Consider the following 15559-nt stretch of genomic DNA (forward strand, 5'->3'; position numbering starts at 1 on the left):
TATCTTACATCTGTATTAAATACCTAAATTCTCCATTCCTGTGGTTTTTGTCCTGAAAAGGAAAAGAAAAAAAAAACAAAACACAAATGTAGTAAGTATAGTAAACAATAATTATTTTCCTTTGATGTTCATCTGATAATTTAAATGTTCCTTTTAAGCACGAAGGTCTGCCTTCTTACTCTGCATGTGTGTATGCTGGGAGAAAGTGGAAGGAACCTCCCCATCCCTGGCTGTGCCTGCTGCATGCTGACCGGGTGCCTTCAGCCTTCCCTCTGCATTGTGGCCCTCAGAGGGTGGGAGAGAAGAGAAGCAATGACAGCACCATTTTGGCTGATACTTTGGGAGCACCAGAGCTGTGTAAGCTGCCATATCACGAGCTCCAGCACTATGGCTTCCAAGTGGAACTGGAATTGATTCATTTCATCTGTACTTCAGGCTGGTAATGCACAGCCCTTGGGACTGCACCACCTCCTTTTCCCTCAGCTACTAGAACTCATGAAATGCAGGGAGAGGTGCATGCTCTGCTGTCCTGTGAAGTATCTAAAGGCAAGTGATTCTCCTGTGTATGTAGATTTCCCAGGAGGGAGACACAACCAAGAGAAGAGTCTGTTACAACACTGACCCAAGATTCAGCCAGGCGTGAGGGCATGAGTCAGGGAAGGGGCACGCCATGGCTGGACTGGGAGACACAGTGGTTTCCATCTCCTACAGCCAACTATTGCTGTGGGACTGGGGAGGAAACTATTTGCTTAGAAGGCAGAAGGCCAAGCAGATTGTATCAAATCACAGTGGGCTCTGTTCTTTTACCATGGGGTGGTTATTTTTTTTAAAAAGTGAATTCAGTAGACTGGTCCGAGTTTCAAGAGGGACCCTCCATCAGTGGAGGGTGCTGTGCCTGCTGGAGCTGCCTGGACTGACTCTGGAGTGATAGCTGAACACAGAAACTCATGTAACTCTTTCTGTTCTGTAAGAGTCCTTGAATGGTGCTTTTTGCAGTGATATCCAGAGTGTGGATTCAACAATGTAGCTAACAGCTGTCTTGTGTCATCCGCTGTCTTGTTCTTTGCCTGGGCAGGGAGTGGTGCAACTTGTTTCAGCAGGGAATGTGTCTAAATGTGTACTCTACTCTGTGTTTATGTTGGAAAAGGAAAGATCAAAGCATGTGCTTGAAGTTAAAAATGGAGGCTGTGTGATAGGGGACCTCATCTCATTCCCAGTCACATGTATATGTACATGTACTTACACATATGTACCCCTGCCCCTCGTCACTGGTGGAACCTGGGGCAGGAGACAGTTCTCTGAAAATCAAGCTGATCGTTTAAATGGCCATCAGAGGTCAGGGCTGCCTTTGAAGGGAAGTGGACTTAACCTTATCTGTGACTAATTAGTTGTCTGCAATGAGGAAAGACCCAAGATCAGGTGATGATAGTGGCTCTGTTGAGTCAGAACAAAGCCCTGTGGCCTAGTGTCCTGTCTGAGAGTGCAGTACTGGAAGCATAAGAAAAGAGCATAAAAGGGAGCACTGAGGCAAGAGTCCTTTTTCTGATAGGTCTTTCCAGGTTCTGGTGCTCTGTGTGGAGGCAATTCCTGAGCTCCAGGCTGTACCTGAACTGCTGTATGTAGTGGCTGTTGGTGGATCACCATGAATTTATCTAATCTTTTCGAACCCACTTAGACTCTACATCAGTGATCTCCACATTCAGCTACCCACTGTGTAAGAAGTGTTTCCTTTTTGTTATAAGGAACAAAGAGTAATTATTCCTTGTTTGCTCTCTCCATCCCACTCCATGCTAAATAGCTCAATCACATCCAAGTTCAGCTTTCTGTTTGATAAGTGGATGAGTCTATAATATCTCTTCAGTTATAGAAGCCATTTGGTACCTCTGATGTTCTTGCTGCTTCTCTTCACTCTACCTTTTTGAGATAGCATGACTAGAATTGCATGCAGTGCTCAAGACGTGGACACACCAGGGATTGACAAAATTGCAGAATGATGTTTTCCATTTTGTTGCCTCTTACTTTCCCATTTGTCCTTAGCATTGTGTGAGAGTTAACAAGCAGTTCTATTGTTAGAAGAACCTATGGGGAGAGCCTCACAAGTTCCTCCTGGTAGAAGGATATGGATAACATGACATGAATTATCTGTTTAATTTATGTTGGACTGTTTGATTTTGCAAAATTAACTTCCTCCCTGAAGAAAGTTGTCAGATGAAATTTTCAATTGAAAAGTGCAAGGGAGACTGAGATTAGTGTTCATAGCAGTGCAAAGCTGTGTGCTTTGATCCTTCTTCATGCTTGCTGCTCTACTCCACTGTGTATCTTGCCTACAGGACACAGGCTGGGGGCAGGACTGGGGAGACTGCCTTATCCCGAAACTGCCAGACAGATTGTTTCTCTTGGATCAGGCTCTATCTCAGCAGTTATGTCCTTGGCTTTTCACATGCAAAAGAAGCACTTCATTAAAAGAAACAAGATGCTTCCCAGAGTCTGACAGCTTGCATTTTGAACTATCACCCCTAACAAGGGACCTTAAAACTGACCCCAAGACGTTAATTTAACCATTACAATTCCATTAGTCTAATTTGTCATGAAACATCTTTAACTAATTACCTGCATTTGTAAGTTAGTCCACATGTCATGAGATAAGAAGTCAAGCATATTCATAGGTCACTGCTCTGGGTTGCCATCATATAAGACAGACCCTAGATGAAAGGAAATTCAGAATTGATAGGAGTAATCTAAATGACAGATACTCAGTCAGTACAAGGCAGACATGGCTGTAACATAAAAATTGGACCATTGTTTTAGAAGTGGTGTTTTGGAAAAGATGGGGCATGCCCTCATTAGCAGAATAAGGTCTAGGCAGGCTGAGCATAGTGTATAATGTATTCCCCATAAGCATTTGTCTTGAAGGTGGCAATTTGATAAATACAGGTCCCCACTAAAACCATTTGCTAAATTTGGCAGACAATAGCATCAAACATGTATGACTGAATTTAGAACTACCCCTTTTCAGAGACCTGATTATGTCCTGAATGTTACTTCCAAAAGCTAATTTGAGAACTGCTGTTGGTTTCCTTAAATGACAAATGTTGAAACAGAGGGAAAGACCAATTAGGAGTCTGATTAAAGGTTGCTCAAGCCTTTCACTGAGTAGTATGTTGGATTCGGCTCCCTATTACTTGTTGGAAATCTGCCCATGAATTTATAGTGGGAGCTGAAACATGCTGCGTGCCACAAACACCTCTCTCTCTTAGATTTAGGCAACTGTAAACTTGCCTTCATTTTTCTTGCTCCAGTGCCTGTGACATTCCCCTAGAGACTGGATGAGGGGAAGGATATGATATGTGATTAATGCAGGATGAAGCATTCAGAAAATTTCCTCATTCTTTTTTCTGTTTCTTTCTTCACTGGGAGAGGAGGTGCAGAGGGAGGTGGCCGAGAGCAATTCCCCCCATCAATATACAGAGCGTCACCATCACACTTTTGGCTGCCAGTGCTGGGTGTGAGGGGTAATTAAATCCCTGCCTCCCCCCTCAGCCCTCTGTCCTTTAGCTGATCCTTACAGACAGCAAACGCAATTGAATTCTTCAGATCCATCACTCACTTGATCAATACACAGGGCCAGCAACGACACAGCTATACTGGTCAGGCCAGCCCTACCTTTGTACTCCCTAAGTACGTGCTCTGTCCAAGCCATAAATCACAGATACTCTAAATTATAGAGGCTGCCAACACATCAGAGGACTGGAGCGGGAGCTCCCTGTGATCACAGCAGGGACGGAAGGATAAGGAAGGCCCTGACCAAGATGTCTTTTCTGTACTCAGGAGCTTTATGCAGACAGTAAGGAAGAGAGAGCTCCTGGGAGTCTCTGTGCTCCTCTTGCAGGCACAGGCCTGCCACACTGGCTCAGCAGTGTTTCTGGTGTTACCTGCTGTCCTCAGGAAAAATAGAAATCCTCTTTCTACAGGCCATAAGACAGTCACTGAAACTAGGAGGAAACTTCCCTTGGTGGTGTATTACTTCAGACTTTATACCTAAAGATATCCTTTTCTGGCATCCCAGTGGAGAGAGACGACTCATTGATTTCTATCTTCCCCTTGTCGCCAGCCAGCACCAGGAGTGCTCTGTCCTCTGTGAGGAGAAGCAATGGCATCGCCAGGCTGCCCCAGCTCCTGCCACGCGGCAGCAACAGCCCTGCACTATCGCACAGCTTCGTGCAACACACTTCGTGCTGTGAACATCATGGCACGTCTTTCTTTCCTATGTGGAAGTTCACCTGTTATTTTCTACCAATATTCCTCCAAGTCTTTAAAGATAAACAGATCTTCGGGTCTCCAAATCTTTAGCCTGTCTGCAGTGGGCATAAGGTATCTACCAGTCTGCAATGAAAAATCACAGACAATCCATCCTTTCGATCTCTTGCTTTTATCCTAAGCTGATAAGGGAGGCCCTCCTGTGCTTGTCAGCTTTGCATTCTTGGTGTGTGCAGCATAGCTGAGTATTGCAGATTAAAGGTGAAGAGTTGAACAGGGAAAAAAAGCAGGAGTGAAGCAGCTGTTTAATGAGATAGAGGGACTTTCCTCTTGAAAACTGCTTATCCGTATCCTGTCTGTTGGTAATTGCACAGAGTATTTTCTTTATGGAGCATGTTAGCACTGTTTTCCCAGTTTAATATATTTTACCCTTTTGCAGGGTCATCTCTTCACCTTGATAGCATTAAATCATTCTTTATGAAATTGTTAGTGACCCACAACATTTTTTTTTCAAGCTGCTTAGTTCTGCCCTGCACATCTTTTGTCTTATAGTTACAACAAAGTTCAAGTGTGCTCAGGAGTCATTGCTTAGATGGTCTCAGTCTATATCTGAGTCTCAGCTGCAACAGCTTCACCACTGGACCCATGCCTCAGTCTGTGGTGTCATTTGCTGGGATTCACCTCCGGAAAGGGACCTAAGAATCCATCATTACAAAATCTGCATAAGCTTATCAGGGCTGGAGCAGCTAAGAAAGATAACTGGAAAATGGCTAATGTGTGTATGCTGCCACTGTACATACCACTGTCTTTGTTGGTCTCTGGAGAGGTGCTGAGGGAGTACAGCAATTGCTGATGGGGAAAAGCAAGAGAAGAGAAAGGATACATCTGTCAGGAAGAGATGCAGTCATGACTCCAGCTTGGTATGATAAACAGCATGTGCTGCTCAGAGATCTGACTGTGGACAGGCCATGTTCCCCTGATCCCTCTCCAACTTGCTCCCGGAGGTCCTTCTCCCGTGGTTGATGTGAACAAGCCTGGTTCTTTATATCACCTCCATGCAATTGAGATCTACTGGATTGCAAATTAGGTTAGAAACAGGAACATTTCAGGGCTGAGAAAAGAGCGATCTGCGATTTTTCAGATGCCAAAAGTTCCTGATCTCTTTGTATGGATAATGTCATTATCTATATAAGTATAAATTATAACAGGGGTGTTGGAGAAATGGTGGGATCCTGGGTTGGAATAGGAGGGGCTTGCTGGTGGGGCTTCTGAAATGGAAGAAGCTCTTGGCAGAGACATCTCCGTAGTCTGGAGAAGATGGAAGCCCTGGCTTAAAGATTATTGCCACAGTCTGGAGCAGGAAATTGTACCAGGCTTGAGATGTGGGACAGAAGAGAGAGAATCTGCCTCACAAGGGATTGAAGGACTTTATTTTGGGGACTTGAAGGATTGAAGTAACATATTTCACATGACTGTCCCTCCCCCATCCTGTGCACGTGATGGCATGAAACAGTCATTTTTGCTGATGAAAATGTGGCAGCTCTATTTTCTGCCCCACCTTCATCTCCTCTTTTTACTTGTCCATACAGTATCATATACCCTACAGCATCATATAATTAAAATAGATGATTATGCAGATACAAATGGATCCCTAAGGAAACCTAGCTCATGGACATAACACCACAGGCAAGTTTTAACTGATTATGCAGCTATAAAGAAGTTTCTTCTTTTTTAAAATTGAAAACATTTTAACTTTTTTTTTTCTTCTTTCATAATTATAACAGCTTAACATTTTTCTCTCCAGGTAAAATCTGAAATGGAAGAGGAGGAGCTTGTGCTTAACACAGAGCACCTTATGGAAATGCAGGCTGTAGCTTTTTGGGTTTAGAAACCTCTGAAGAGCACAAAATCTTTCCTCCCATTTACAACACCCCTCTCCCTTTACATGCAGAGTGCAGATCCTGTATGCATTTGACTTCCAAAACAGAGTTCCTCCTTTTTATAAGCTGTGAATTTTCTCCCTTTCAAAGCACAAATTTTACCCACCTCCCATACCCCTGGGAAAGCTTTTGCCCTGCAAGTGCCCTGGGTTTTTAAATCATGTGGAAACTCCTTAGTTTATTCTGTTTCTGTACTGCTATCTCCAGTTCATTAATCCTGTTCCTCTGTGGCCTCTGCTAACGTGTGATGTGGCCTGAACGGGGAGGTTTTCTCTGCAGTTCCAGTGAAATGTGGCTGTGTGCACAAGGACTGTAGCCTTCTCGCTAGCACAGTTTCTTGTTACGTAGTAGAGAAGTACCACTTTTTTTCCCCTCCCCATTATCATCATGACTTTATTATTATTACCAGCAAGTGATAGCAATACTGTTCATGTTTCCTTGTCCCAAGACTTGATGGATACATTCAATGACCATGTTAACCCCTCTCTATTCTCAGTAGCACCATTATGATGGTATTGCCTTTCCAAGCCACAGTTGATCTTGCAAGCCTTCACACCAGCTAATCCAACTTCTTTTAGCTTCTTTCCCAAAGGTGTAGAGTTCTGGGGGGAATACTCAGCAAGGATATTCTCCCATTATATCAGTGGATAGAGAAATTCTTCTTATCTACTGGGCTGCTCATTCCTCTCCATTTCTGTCAGTCATGAGGGACAGATACAAATTACAGAACAGAGTAATTTTTAAGAGAAATGAGAAAGAAAATAAGGAATCTAAACCAAAACTCTACATTTTCTATCTGAAGTTACAAATCAGGTGTGGCTGCCCTGGCACTTGTGCTGCTGATTAAAGAATATCATGTTATGTGAAGAGCAATATGTAGTCTTCTCTAGGTGTGATCTTTCAGTGAAGCAGGAGATACCGCATGTGTAGAGAGACCAAGGACTAGCTGGTGCCTGAAGCAGAGACTGTATGGACAGCATCTCCAACAGCATTCCTCAGAGCAGCATCAAGAACACTGGCAGACCACTGCAGAACTTTTCTACTTCATTACGTGCTGAAAAGCAACTAGTTTCTACTCATTAGACACTAATCAAGGTCACCCCTTCATTGCTGAATGCTCTGCATTCACTACAATGTTGGCAGGAGAGCTTGCTCTGCTCCTGTGTGTTCAGAAAAAAAAAAAAAAAAAGAGAAGAAACTCTTTGGCCAACCATCTGTTGGAGCACAGGCCGTGGACACAGTGCAGATACAAATGCCTGGATGCATTTTGCAGGTGTTCCCTGTAACCCATCTTTCCATAGAGGAATTCACTGGGAAAATGGATGGCACTAGACTGTTCCTGCAACTGCAATTAATCACGCCTTTTCTATATTATTGCTACAGGATTACCACAAACATTGCTCCTGTTTTCAGGCTTATCAAAGGCAGCAGCACATTGCTCTAATCTCCTATTTCCCTGCTCTCTTTAAAGTGTTCAAATGAATGGAGCACTGATGAGCAGGGATGTGGTGCCAGCAGGGATGGTGTCATTTAATGCCTTGCTATTTATGCTATTTAATGCCTGTGTGGCTTTATGTGTCCTGGGTGACTTGCTAACCATCTGGCAACCTCCACCCTTTCATAGGACAGACGGAGGTGTAGACAGCACCTTCATTTGTCTCCACTCCAGAGAGTGACCAGCAGCAATAAAACAGTATAGTTCTGATGGGCCTGCTCCAAAACAGCCTGCACCTGCTGTCACTGAAGGGTGAAGCTTGGAGGCCATGGTTTGGTGACCCTTGACACCAGGCAGTTTAGATCTCAATGAGCTATGGGCACATACCTATATTTCTTTTGAACTGGTTGGCACACACAACCTGGATTTTTCTTCCAGCTGTAAAAGGCATAACAGTATTCGATCTGCCCTAGCACCTGTTTGTACATAGTTAACTTGTCAAAAGGTTTCAGACAAGCTGAAATCAGCAGAATTGTGTATGTTGCATCAGCTCCTTGTCCTAAGAGTCCTACAGCTGGATTTACTGTATCATTGAATCACAGCCTGAATTTTTAGCTTTATTACTTTCACAAATCACAAATACTTGTGTTGTGTCCTCCAATCTCCTAGGAAGTGGGCTGAGATCCACCCTACTGCTTTCACACCACTGTCATCTGGCATTAACTTTCAGTCACTTTCCCCTTTGAGGCCAGATTGAAATCAGTGACCTAGAAGTAGAATACTCTGTATTTTGTTAGCAAGCAGTCTCTGGAGTTGTGCAGTCTAAATTGGGATGTTTTCTCAGCGAGCTCTTTTGTATATCTTCCTGTGGTAATTGTACTGTAATTACCAACTATCCTCTTTTTGGTAGCAGAATTTATTAATTACTTTCCACTTTCTCCTATGTATTTCTGCTCAGGTCATATTGAAATAAGGACTTTTTTTTTATTTGTGGAGGGGTCATGATATCCTACTGTAAGGCATTAGTTTTCTATTATGACATTCTCAGAGATTATATTATGGATTCACTCATATTTCTGCAAGGAGGGCAAACTGGAATCTGTTTGACACTTACTGCACTGTCTGTTATCAATACAGCTGTGTGATCTTCCCCTGAAAATGCTCACGTGTGTATGAGTATTTGCAGAAGTAAGAACTAGTCATGTGTAGAAGCATTTTCACAATCGGCCTTCGTGTTTATGGGATCACTTGTGGACAGTGCTGACAGTCTGCGAGGAGGTGCTGGCTGTCCTTTTCAGTGCTTTTGCTGAAGGTTTATTTTATTCAGCATTTTAAGGAAGTGTCGAGTTCACACTGTAACTTGAATGCAGACTGTTAATACGAATAAGTTATATATCCATGGGGTTTTTTGTGTTCAGATACAAGGTCAGATCCAGTTGGTCACTCTGCAGCAGTATCTAACGAATTGCCAGCATCCCAGAAAGTATACAATTTGAGATTAGAAGCAGCACTACCTTATTACCATGATAGTCAATTGCAAGTGGAAGTGCAGTGCAAGAAAGGGCAAGGTAATGTAACGTGTGAGCGGAATAGCACTCAATCCGTGTATTAGGAAATTGTCATTCTGTGCCACTGTTCAGCATAAATGGACTAATCTTCAGTTTGAAAATGAGGAGAGCTTGACTGTTAAAGAATAGGTCATTTGGTTTCTGGCAGCAGCAGAAGATGCTGTAATATTAGCTATAAGAACTTGTGCATTCTTGGTGAGGAGATAAAAATGATTAAATTGCACTGCTTGCTTCTCTATCGTCTAAGGTAATTCATATTTGGACCCGGATTCATCTAAGTATTTGCATAATTCCTCAGGCCATTCCTATTCAGCCATGCATTTCATCTTGTGCTTAAATGTAAGCAAGTGCTCAAGTTCTTTTCAATTCCTGGGGCTTTAGCCTTGCTGAACAATGTCTTGGCCATTAGTTTAAAATGTTTCAGTTGCTTTTGAGATTGCTATACTGTAGCAAACAGAAGTTTGCTGTATTTGTACTACCGGCTGAATATTCTGTAATGACTCAGAAAGGTTAAGGGTGAAGATCTTGGGGCCCTGCAGAGGATCATTTTCAAGACAGTCCTCTGTTGGAAATCCAAGAGCTGGAGAACTGGGGTCATGTCTCCCAAGAGTTTCATAGACTCTGCAAAACTGGCAGTCACACCGACTGCCTCCCTTCCGCTGGGTTCTGCCTCAAAAGGAATGAGAAGAGCCAAAGGGAAGAATTTGTTGGGCTCATTGGGACATGGAAATCTTCAGCCAAATTCTGTTCCAAATTATGCTTTATTATTCCAGAGTAGCTTCTTAACTTTGGTAGGGCTGTGCCAGGTGGTAGCTATTGTTGATGTGAATTGTAGTTTGAAAAAAAAAAAAAAACAACCTGAAAAAATTGCAATATTACTGTATGTATTTCTGCTTGGGAGGGGGGATATGGAGGAAAAACCTTGATAAACTTAATTTTTTTGTTTTGTGGGGATGGAAACTTCAGAACTTATTGCCTGGCATTATCAAGCTATTATATGTCAGTTCAGTTTAGCATTAGAACATGTCAGCAAATACAGTTCCACTGCTTCATGAAGACATGTGTGGGAACTAGAAATTTTTAAATTGGGATTGACCCCAATCTAAAATGAAATGTTTGGTTATGGCTTTTTAAAGAAAATGCAATAAAACAATTGACTTTTTTTTTTTTTTCCTTTGGAAAAAAATTGTTTTCAAACATTTGGTAGGAAACCCTCTACAGAATAGATTTATGGCCTGAAGTCTTGTTCACAGTGAAACTGGTGGGAATTTTCCTGTTGACTTTCATGTAGCCGGAGTTTTACTGAGGTTTCCTTTGCAGCAGGAGGGATTGTGTGGCTCTTTATCTGGAGGTATTAATGTAACTTCAAAGCCTCTTGGCCCACTTTAGAAATAAAAAGTGTTCTTATATATCTCATCTATTTGTTGGAAGTCTTGCTCCATTTAAAGTAACGTGGTTTTTGTCTCTAGCCCAGAGAGCCACAAGGAGCTTATTCTATATTTGTTAAAATGGAGACCTGTTCTTCTAACACACCAGTAGCAGAAGAAAGAGTAAATGTCCAGCCTAGTGCTCTACTTTGTCTTCAGATCGTTGCTTTAAAATGTTTGTTCTGTGAAGGGGAATCATTGTAGGTTCCAGATGTAGAAGTTTACAGTGGGATCATACTTCTGTTTTAATGTGCTGTGCATCATGCCGTCTCTCTTTGCCTGGTCCCAGCACACGGGATGATTCACCTGCTGCAGAGTTTTCCTGTCTCTATAGCAGATTTTATTAACCCCCAGAGAGGCCTATTTAGAAGCTGTTTTTCCATTGCAAGTTGAGGTCCCACTACTAACAATCTCTTACGAGCAAGGAGCAGTTCATTCCATTGCTGGGTGACTGGAGTCCTTTGTTACCTCTTTACCTGGGACAAGGTATCAACAATAGTGGGCAAGGGAAGAGAAAGGACTGGAAGAAGCAGAAGAGGGGAGAAATAAATCTTTCTAAAGGAAAATGAGAGTTTGGTGAGCAATTTTCATGATACACACATTTGGAAATTTGCTAAAATATGTTTGCAGTGGTTTTTATAAGCAATATTAAATGAAAGTACAATTAGTTCTGGATGTAACCTGTCCATTTGTTCTTGGATCTAGGGCTAGCTCAGAGCAATTTTCCAGTTTTGCACTTCAAGCCCATCTCTACCTGCTTTACTGGCAGGTTCCACTGCACTGAGGACAGTACTGGTAGACACAAAAAGAGCAGGACCCTCCATGGAAGAAGTGGTTCCTAAAAGGGACCTGAGTGGAGTTTCAAAAGCACCATGTTCCCAAAGAAGGGCCAAATTTTTCAGAAGAGCTGAACAACAAGCGCTCCTGCTGTGACAGATGGCTGAGTATTTCAAAAGATCTTGCCATTAAAGCTGGCTGGAGATTGTCTATTCTCTTGTTTTCGACAGGAACTTGGGTTTTCTGTTAAAAGTAATAATAGTGCAGAACGGGCAGATTTCCTTTCAGCATTCTATTTTTATGTGAGAGTTTTAATTGTTTTGGTCAGGGAAACTCTCACTCCCGTAACACATTCGTTTACAAGTCTGTGCTGGAGAGCCATGTGATAGATGCTTCGGGAAGCCTGATCACCTGCTCTGGCCCCTCAGTGGCATGAAGCTTTTCTGAAGCTGTAGCTGAACAGAAGCATGCTGTGTGTGATGGGCAGAGCACCCAAATGTGCCACTTCCAGTCAGATTTCCTTGGGTAAGTTTCCATTTAGGTTTTTAGAGTGAGTTATGCCTTGAGATACTTGATTTGGGATCCTGAGCACATGATCTTCAGTGGGTGAATGCCTTCACTTGTGGCTGTTCACACTCGGATTGGGAGTGAAAGTCAAGCTGTGTTTGTTTGTAGCTGGGCACTCTGAAAGTGGGATCTTGGAACTTGATGCTGTTTCTCAAAATGTGTGCTTTGACATTTCAATGGTTTAGCTTTCCCATCCAAGAACTGGAGGTAATTCTTTATCATCAGCAAGACTTGCAAAGTTCAGTGTTTATGCACGCAACTTTGAAGAAGCAGAAATACAGAAAAACCCTTCTCTTTCATCTGAATGTCTCAGAGCTCTTTTAAACTGTTAATTAATTGAGCAATCATAATGATGCGCCTGTGGGGATGAAGGGGGAGGAATAATTTACAGGTGGAAGAAATGAGGCATGAATGACTTCCTAGCCTTACCTGTGCCATGCTGTTAGTCTGTGTCAGATCCAGACAGATTCCTTCTGTCCTGTCTCCTTTTGTATCTGTGATGGGTGGCTGGGAACATCAGCTTCCTCCCTGCTTCCTCCTCTTCTTCTGTAGAGCACCCATCTCCTTATGACCAGGCTGCTATTTCATGGAAGTAAAAAGAGTCCGTGTGGTTCATCTCTTTGAGGGAGCAGGCTTGGAAGCTGGGACATTTGTTTCAACTCCCAAGTGCCACCCACTGAACAGGACATGGCCACAGAGCCATCTCCACTGCAAGGGAGAAAGGGAGTCAAGAAATTAAACTTTTGGGTGTTCTTAGGACATCTACACATTCTGTCCTGCCTTCCTCCTCCTGACCTCACGCACAGCTGGATTATGAGGTGCCATCCCCTGCACACCTCCCACAGCAATTCAGATTGTATCTTTGCTGCACTGAGCAGAGTGGCTCAGGAATATCTGACCTGGCTCTGACATACCAGCTCGTCCCCGAGGAGCAACATGGCCCCTCCTTGTCACGTTCTCTTTCCTGTCTGAACCACTCTATCTGGGGTCAGTAGATTTCTGTACAGAAAACATTGTGAATCTTCTGGCATATGTAGAATAAATGTGCACAAGGTTAATTCAAAATGTTTAAAATTTGTGGGATGGACAGGATAAAAATATTGTTTAGGAAAAGGTCCAACGCACAATTTCATCTCCAGTTTGGCTGGGAATCCTGTTTAAATTTAGTTCTTAAACACAGCTGTGAAACTCATGAAGATGTCACATTGGTTGCTCACCCGGCAACCTTTATAGCCTCCTGGGAAGGTAATAAAAACACCAATAGTGTGCGGTAATTCTAACAGGCTGCTTTGCTTCATTCCTCTGGCTGCTTTTTGTTGAGCTCCTGCAACTCAAGACATGAAGTTTTTCTTCTAGCCAACCTGGTTCCAACTGCTTCTCCCTGTCAGTTATTCATATCTGAAAAGGAAAAGAAAAATCCTGGCATAATTTGCTGGTCCCTGGAACACCAGTTTTTTTATTTAACTGACAGGGCTTAAGGTTACCTTTAACCATAGCTTTTTAAAGTACTTTTTAGCTGGATAGCAGTGATAAGCCCTACAAGGAAAAAGCAGTGGTAAGTGGTGGCTCATGATAAAGATTTTGTACTGTGTATAGTCATGTTTTCTATTCTTTTTCAGTTTATGTATCTTGTAAAAATTTTCTGGTAAAGCTGCTACCCTCTCTGTGGTGAATTTAAGCCTATTGATTTCTAGCTTTCCTAATTGCATTTTACAGACCCCCTACTGCATCTGGGACCAGAGCTTGCAAAGCCCTGTTTAGTGAAATGGATTGTCTTCCACCAGTCATTGACACCCTATATTCTGCCTTATCTAAATTAGGCAGTCTCCAGTATTCTCTGATCTAATCCCAAAAGTAAAGGGTGTGTGTTATGTGCAGATATAATGCTTACACATAAATTTCCTATTGAGCAGTTATTGGAAAAGGAGATGAAAGCAGGTAGAGCTTGACCTCGCAGTTCAGTGCACACGCTGCCAGGGCCGCAGTGCCTGCTAACAGCTGGCTTTTCTGCACCTCGGCAGTGATGGAGTTCCCACTAGTTCAGCAGCCCACTGCCAATGGTTAGCACATGCTGTTGTGAGAAATCTCATCAGTCAAAAGTGTCTCATAAATAATTTAGAGGAAAGCAATTAGCACACACAGCTGTAGCTGTTTGCAAAGTCACAGTTATACCTGCCAGGGCAATCTGGAAATGGAAATTTCAAAACCATTTTTTGAAGTAGCCAGAATGGTCTAGCTTGGAGCTAGGGTTGGTGGGTAGTTGTTGATGAGTAAGGAATAATTGCAATTTCATCTTTTTATGTGTAATGAAATCCAGGAGAGAATGTTAATATTATTTACATATTGGGAAAGGGATCAAAGGGATGCATAGTTTGAAAAACTCCAGCAGTCAAGGCCTTATCCTTCCAGAGGTTCTGCAACTCATTCAGCTTCAGAGTGAAGGGGACAAGCTTTAATAGAGACTTGGACTTGCATTTTGAAGGCATCAACAAGTTAAAGTTGTCTATATGTACAAACTGCCAGGGAGGACAGGCAGGAGAAAAAAGAAAATATTGCTTGAAATATCTCATCTGAGTATGGTTGCCTTGACAGATCAATGGAAGTAAATTGTTTGAGAACTTCTGAGTCATGATAAAAGGGAGAGGAACCTGCTCTTTAAGAATCTCAAGCAACTACAGGGAAGGTGTGACAACAAAGTTTTGTTTGTGCAGGTGAGTCCTGGGAAGGGGTTATCCATATTAAATCTAGAGATGGCACCAGGCTGGAGAGGGCACATGTAAATATATTTTAGGATAGGTTTAGAAATCACGTACCTCGATCCTACCCTAGGACAAGGGGATGGACCAGATAGCATGGCAAGATCCTCTCCGGCTCTTCTGATAGCTGTGCGTTTAGTCATGGTATCTTTGTTAGCTGAATGCCCAGAACATGTTCATCTTTACAGGATCTCCCCTTGGCTAGGGAATTATTATTCCAATTTTAGCCAACTGGGCACTAAATCACAGTATGTTGCCAAATGGGGCTGTCCCAGTCCTAAACTCTCAGATTCCTTCCTCTTCCTAAGAGGAAGTCTGACATTGTATTGTGAAAAATGCATTCAAATGTGTTTTGTGTGTGTTCTGAATGCTACAAAATGGTACAACCTATGCTTAAAGACCAGCAATTACAAACAATTGGAGTTATGATTTGTAGCAGTGCCATTATTTTACTCTGTGGTTCCCCTGAGCAAAAATGTATCACATTCTCACTGCACCATTTGACCTGTTGTTCTAAATCAGACTGCCATCACCTGGCTGCAAAAGTAGCATAATAGAAGCCCAAGGAACTTCCTGCCACTTTCCAGTGGCCAAGGCTGCCATCCAGTGAAAATTTCACTGGTGAGTCTTAGACAGTGACTGAAAGACCCAACTACTCATTGACTGTGAACTGGATGAAAATCCCTGCAGTCAATCAACAATCTGCCTCAGCTGGTCTGGCCTCACAGATACAAGACAAGTAAGACCTCTTGTATGTGTTATTAATTGCAGTCTATCTAGAAATCTCTTACAATAGATTTTGTTTATCTGCAGTGAGAACTTTCTCTAATAT

This window comes from Tyto alba, unplaced genomic scaffold (genome assembly GCF_018691265.1).
Source record: "Tyto alba isolate M040663 unplaced genomic scaffold, T.alba_DEE_v4.0 Super-Scaffold_10, whole genome shotgun sequence".
Classification (NCBI taxonomy): domain Eukaryota; kingdom Metazoa; phylum Chordata; class Aves; order Strigiformes; family Tytonidae; genus Tyto; species Tyto alba.